Genomic DNA, 7,372 nt, shown 5'->3' on the forward strand with positions numbered 1-7,372 from the left:
AACAGGACAAAGATGGGGAAAGATACTGATATTGCAAAAGCACTATAAATCCCTATTATTCATTGGGGGATGAATCATTGGGGTGAATGGGATACTGTCCTCACCAACTAACCAGCTAGCCCCAAAACATGCCACTGATCGGAAGCCCAAAGTGCATGAAAACAACCACAGATTCTCTCTATAGTATAGTACCACGAATTTTGTTGGCAATTAATCTCTTTGAAGACTGTGTGTTTCCATCCTGAAGAAAGCCAGCAGGATGACATGCCAGCAATTTTAAGAGATTATGTGCTCCTATTAAGGTGGAGCATTGCATTAATAAGGTTCTGCACCTTGTGAAGATGTTATCTAAAAAGGCTTTTTCACAATTCTTTTCCCCCCATCATTGCCAAGCATACACAGCTTTCTGAGACAGTTGAGTCAGGAACACTTCCTAGTAAAAAGCATTTAAAAATAATAATCATAATAGTAACTTTGGGTCAAAGCAAGATGATAGTGGGCCAATCTCCAGCTTCTGTCATTTGCACAAATTTCCAAGAATCATCTCCATTATCACCCACACAAGATGTGCGATTTGGATGGGCTGTTGCAAGCAAAATAGCTGCATCAGTCGTTCATGAAGAGCTGCGGTGATCAACAAAGCACACAACCCTTTCATTAGCTCACTACTGAATTTTGCCCAAAGCATAAACGTTTTAGCTTTGCAGGGGTGGGGTCAAATTGGAGGCATTTTGAGGGAAGCAAAGAGGTAGGCCACATTCACACCCTATATTTAAAGCACTATGATACCACCTGAAACAGTCATGGCTTCACTCAAAGAATTCTGGGAGCTGTAGTTCATTAAGGGGGCTGAGAGTTCTTAGGAGAAACCTGAGAAAATGAGGGAACTCTGGTCACTGTAGCTCAAAACATAGCTATGTTTTTGTTGTTGTATTGTTTCAGAAAGTGCAGGGTAGGTCGGTTCACAATTAACTGCTAACTGAATCAAATTTCTTCCCCATCCCTATTTGGGCTGTATCGTTTGAGACCAGTGTCATTGCCAAAGGCTGGTCCAATACATTTTGGCACCTGAGGTGAACTGCAAAATGGTGCAAACCACCCTGCCTGGGAAGAAGGGCTGAATGAAGAGAGCTACATCAGGAACAAGTGGGGAGTGAAGATCTACGTTGCGAACAAGGGGGTGAAAGAATAATAATAATAATAATAATAATAATAATAATAATAATAATAATAAATTTTATTTATATCCCGCCCTCCTCAGCCGGAGCTGGGCTCAGGGCGGCTAACAATCAAATAATCCGACATTCTAAAAACATTCATTATAAAAATGAAGTAAATCAAATTAAAATCAAATTAATGGCAACCATCCAGCAAATTCTGTGTAGATTGCCGATTGCCAGAGGAGGGGGGTCAGGCTGCGCCCTGACCGAAGGCCTGGTGGAACAGCTCTGTCTTGCAGGCCCTGCGGAAAGATGTCAGGTCCCACAGGGCCCTAGTCTCTTCTGACAGAGCGTTCCACCAGATTGGAGCCGCGGCCGAGCAGATATGCAGTGGGAACACTGAGGGGAATCAAATCAACCTCACCCAGTGCTTGATGTGGGAATCAAAGGCCATGATGGGTGCAGAGCCCAGAAGACCTCAGTAGTCCCCAGTGTTAGGTGTAGACCAGTAGCACTTCCTATTTGCCAAGATGCCACTATAGAGATGTTATGGGGGGGGGGTCTGCCAAGGAGGATGCAGTTGTGTGGCGAGTTCCCACCTCCCCCCAGTATGAATAAAGACATGTGACACCATTGTTTTAGATTAATGGGCTAAAATTGGTCACAACTTTATTGGTTACAGGTAAGAGTGGTATTGGCTTAGGCATTGGTCCTATCCAACTATCCAGCTTCAGCCAGTTTGCTTGAATACCGGGAAGGGTTAACACCAGCAGGGGGATGCACATCAACTAGGGACTACCCCGGGGTCACTGCTCGGGGGCGTGCTTTAGGCCCTGGCCTCCATAGGCTTTGGATGAGGCAACCCCCCCCCCCGAATCCTTTACTGGACTACCCTTCAATATTTGGGGGAGGTGATGGCACTCCTTCCCTCCCAACACATCTACATAACAATACCCCTACCAATGCCTAACTGCCACTTGAGCAAAAAACCCAGAAGACCTCAGAAGGCAGTCCCCACTGTTAGGTCTAGACCAGTTAATTGTGAACCCACCTACCCTGCACTTTCTGAAACAATACAACAAAAAAAACATAGCTATGTTTTGAGCTACAGTGACCAGAGTTCCCTCATTTTCTCAGGGTTCTCCTAACCAGTTTGCCGAGAGGCCACTAGAGAGATGTTATGGGGGGGGGGTCTGCTGAGGAGGATGCAGTTATGGCCTCGAAAGAGTGTATGGCAGCAGCAGTGTCCAATTCATTTCTTGTAGGCCGAATCTGCTGCCCTTGTAGATCCTGCCACCTGAGACAGTGACTTCACATTGTCTCATGAGAGGGCCAGCCCTGTTGCTCAGCTTGGAATGTGAATTGATCAGACTCATAGGGCTCGGTTGCATTATGAATTGGACAAAGACCCCACCACCCTAACAAATTGCTATCTATCTTGGAATGTAAGTCAAATATCTCCATGTACAGGCTTTTATTCAGGTCTAAAGTCTGATGCTGAGGGGTTATTTGGCTTATTAAGGTTTGTAGCCAACGGGTGTCTCAAGAAATGGCATGCAGAGAGATGTGTCCCCCAGTGTGTGCAACAGCAGGGATCATTCGGTCTGTAACTTAAAGGTTATTTCTGATATTGGAAAATCAACCAACAGGAGGCATTGCTGAATGGGATGGTCTTTACTGAGTTAGCACATGCCCTTATTGGCTGTGTGGTTCTGAGTGAGTTTTTCTTCTGAATCCTTGAATATCTCCCTGTTATGTACAATATCTGAAGTAAGAAAGGCAAAACTTTGGACTCCGTTTGAGTTACATAAGTGAGTTTCTTAACACTGTGGGGGTGTGCAAATCATATGCATGTATGTATGTATATAATGAGCAGATAAATGCAATATTTAAAGAAAGATTTCTCACCCCTGGCTTATAACAATTTTTCTGCTGGAGATTTCCCCCCGGAATTAGAGAAAACAAGACAAGAAGGCTTATGAGACATTGAAGAATGAGCTTTAATGAAAACAGAACAGACAGTTTGCTTTTACAGTAGACCCTGCCAAATGTTGTTAGACTACAACTCCCATCATCCCTGACCATTAGCTATTCTGGCTGGGGATGATGGGAGCTACAGTCCAAGAACACCTGGGGCCAAGAGAGAGGTTTCCCATCCATGAGATAAATCATGAGATACATTGAAAACCGCACATAAACACAGGCTAAACCAATCAGGCAGAGCACTGTCTTTGCAAGGAATTGCTTGCATCTTCTTCTACCCAAGGGGAAAGCTTTTAACTCAAGAACTCTAAGTTCACATATGACAGATTGTGTAGCTTAGTGCAGAGTGAAGGACTTGCTGTTTTATATATAAGAAGACAAAGAGAGGGACATATACATAATTTTTTTAAAAAGGAAGGCAAGAAAAGGCATGAAAATAGGCTTTTCAGAGGGAGCTGAGCATCCACAAGTTGCATTCTTTTCCTGTAGCAATGTGCACACTCAGCCTTTCTGAAATGTGAGTGCATGAACTCAGGCATGAGCCAGGATATCACAGTTCCAAATTCTGAGTTTTCAAGGGGGTCATCCATCTGGGTTTAGCAGGGGTATGAACAGATACCAGAACGGCCACCCAACAAAGACCTCTTTCCAAGGTAGCTATAACCATCCCCAAAGAGCCCTTTGCCGTACCCATAGCCATAACCCCCAACAGCACATGGAGTGTTGCCTCCAACAGACACAGGCTCACAGCTAGCAGAGAGGATGGGCCCTGGGATGGTCAGGACACTGGGAGGTGGCTGGATCACGACCTCTGCTGGTGGGAGCTGGTTGATGCATGAAGGGATAACACCGTTCAGGGTGCCAAGGGATCCAGAGGATTCAACAGAGCCTCCATGCCCCCAGCCGAAACCTCCATGACCAAAGCCAAGGCCATAGCCAAGACCTCTGTAGCCATGACCTGCTGATCCAAAACCCACAACTGGGGTGGAGGCACAGGATGGGACAGCGCAAGATGGACCACAGTGAACCATGTTGGGTTGGTGGAGGTTAATCTGAAACAAAGTGAGAAATATCAAAAAGGGGAATGCAATATTTATACCTGGGGCAGCCAACCTGTTGCTCTCCAAATGATTTGGAATGCAAAATCCATCAATCAGGCCACATGCTCAGGAATGATGGGAGTTGAAGTCCAGATCATTTGGAGGAAACCACATTAGCTATTTATAGTGTTGTACAAAGGCCCTTCCTCAATGTTACCCATAAGAAGAGCCCTTCTGGTACAAGATCATGACCTCTGTCAGAAGAGAGACAGCAGAAATGTGTCCATGTCAATTCTCATTGACGTCTCAGCAGCTTTCTATGCCATTGACCATGTTGTCCTTCTAGAGCGGCTGTCCAAGTTTTGCACTGTTTTGAGGTGGTTACAATCCTACTTGGATGGTCATTTCCAGAGGGTGATGCTTGGGGATTCAATGTGCACTCCTTAGGGTTCATGCCTATCCCCTATGTCATTTAGCATCTACATGAAACTGCTGAGAGGAGTAGGGTGTCAGCAGTTTGCTGATGGCACACATCATCTGCAGGTATGAAAGTGGATGTGCTGGACCACTATTTTGCCTTGGTAATGTACCGGATGAGAGTCAACAAACTGAAGCTCTTTCCAGATAGAAATGAGGCAGTTAGTGGGAGGTTCCCTAGACTGGGCAGATGGGAAGTTGCCTGCTCTTGATGGGGTTACTCTCCCTCTGAAGGAGCAGGCAAGTAGCTTGGGGGGTACTCCTGGATCCTTTGCTGTTGCTTGAGGCTCAGGTGGTCTCAGTGGCGCAGAGGGCCTTCCATCAGCTTCAGCTGATGACCCAGTTGTGCCAGAATAGCCTAGGTCCTGTTATTTATACTCTGGTAACCTCTAGGTTGGAGTCCTGCAACACGTTATACATAGGGCTGCTTCTGAAGATGGTTCAGTAACTTCAGTTTGGACTACTGCAATGTGCTCTACCTTTGAAGGTGACTTGGAAGCTGCAATTAATCCAGAATGTGGCAGCTAGACTGGTGACTGGGAGCGGCCGCCGAGACCATATAACACGGGTCCTGAAAGATCTTCATTGGCTCCCAGTACGTTTCTGAGCACAATTCAAAATGTTGGTGCTGACCTTTAAAGCCCTAAACAGCCTAGGTTTTGTATACCTGAAGGAGCGTCTCCACCCCCATTGTTCAGCCCGGACACTGAGGTCCAGCACTGAGGGCCTTCTGGCGGTTCCCTCGCTGCGAGAAGCCAAGTTACAGGGAACCAGGCAGAGGGCCTTCTCGGTAGTGGTGCCTGCCCTGTGGAACGCCCTCCCAGCAGATGTCAAGGCAATAAACAACTATTTTACTTTTAAAAGACAACTGAAGGCAGCCCTGTTTAGGGACGTTTTTAATGTCTGATGCTGTATTGTTTTAATTTTCGGTTGGAAGCCGCCCAGAGTGGTTGGGGAAACCCAGCCAGATGGGCGGGGTATAAATAATAAATTATTATTATTATTATTATTATTATTATTATTATTATTATTATTATTCAGCCCATTTGCTCACTGGAGCAAGACAGTTGGAGTATATTACACCGATCCTGATTCAACTGCCAATTAATTTCCAGGCCCAATTCCAGATGCTTTTTTTGACCTTTAAAGCCCTAAATGACTCAGGATTGCAACATGTCAAAGACCTCCTCTCCTCATATAAACCAAGCAGAGCCTGTGATCATCATCTGAAGGCCTTCATTTGCATATTTTTCGGTACCAGGCTAAAACGTTTCTCTTCAACCAGGCATTCGGCTGATTAACATTCTATGGCTTTTAAAATGTGGGGGTTTTTGGGGGTGGTATTGGTTTATTTTATTTTTTTTTGTATTTTGTATTCTCAGTTTGCACTTCCTTGTTGTGAAGAGACCTAGGATCTTTGGATGAAGCTTGGTATACAGACTTAATAAATCCTCACCATCCTCATCAAATCCAGCACTCCTTCTCTCGGTGGCCATTCCTATGCCCCCATGGGAAGCCCACCATCATCAGGGGGGTGGATCCTGTTGCACTTCAGATGTTGGTGGTCTGTGAGGATGGAAGCTGCAGTAGAAACACATCTGCAGGGCAACCAGTTCCCCAACCCTACCCAACGTGAAGATCTTCATGGAAACAGCATCAATAATGACTGCAATGGCTTGGGAATATTAACTGGTTTAATATGGAGTCATAAGAATTTTAGATTGTGCAAGCTAGTAAAGTCTACTCTACAACCAGGTTAGTTTCCAGGAGAAAAGAGCACAAGAAAGGCTTTGATGGATCAAAGCAAAGACATATCTACTCCACTAGCTCCCCCCCCCCCCACAGTGGCAAACCTTGGGAAGCCCACAAGTATGTCCTGAGCACACCTCCACTCTATCTTGAGGACCAACTCAAGGGGCTGGTTCTGACCTTGGGAGGCCAACACAGATTATGTGCTATCATTCTGAAAGGACAGCTCTTACCAAACGTCCTCTCTTCTCCAGCGAAGTTCAGTCGGACACACACTTAGTTACTGCTCCAGTTGGCTTCTATCTAATAATGCGCTACTCAGAGTAGGCCTGGTGAAATTAACTTATTCAAGTTTCTCATGTCCATTAACGTCAATGGGTCTACTTTAAGTATTGCTACCATTGTATACATTCCCCAAAGCTGGACTTACCTGGCTCTCTGAGGTACAGAAGGCAATAGAAAGGTAAGGTAAGGGATCAAGTGAAGATGTCAGCATGCATCTACACTGTATAATATCATGTACAACCCATTGAAAATACATTCATGAAAGCTGGGCTTACCTGGTTCTCTGAAAAGCAGAAGTCAATGGAAAGGTAAGGAATCGAGTGAAGAGCCCAGTGTATCTTGAACTTTTATACAGTTCAGATGGCATCATCAGTGGTTTGGAGCCTCCCCTTCTTGATTTTTAATTTAGATACCAGTCTTCCTTTGTTTTTAATGTAGCTTTGCTTTAATAAGTCCATTTTTTTTAATAAGCACAAAGAAAGTGGCAGGTATTTTTAGGTTTAATTTTTTTATTAAAGTCTTTTTTTCATAATACAATAATATATAGAAAACTAACGTGAATAAAAAAAAAAACAAGAACAAAAACAGTCAAGGAGAGTTTAAAAAAAGAACACGGAGTCCTCTCTAAAAGGTAGTGCTTAACTCTTACCACCCACAGAAGGTAGTACCCTTCCCAGC

The 7,372-nt window shown here is 44.7% G+C and overlaps 1 long non-coding RNA gene across 1 annotated transcript; it reads right to left on the minus strand.

The window, feature by feature from the left end:
- Nucleotides 1–3,136: 3,136 nt before the first annotated feature.
- On the minus strand, nucleotides 3,137–7,017 carry LOC309358748. The gene is made up of 2 exons (XR_014163552.1): nucleotides 6,970–7,017; nucleotides 3,137–4,195 (listed from the first exon to the last, which is right to left on the minus strand). It is a non-coding gene; the product is annotated as an uncharacterized lncRNA (long non-coding RNA).
- Nucleotides 7,018–7,372: the final 355 nt, after the last annotated feature.

Source organism: Podarcis melisellensis, assembly GCF_964234715.1.
Source record: "Podarcis melisellensis genome assembly, chromosome: 16".
Taxonomy (NCBI): domain Eukaryota; kingdom Metazoa; phylum Chordata; class Lepidosauria; order Squamata; family Lacertidae; genus Podarcis; species Podarcis melisellensis.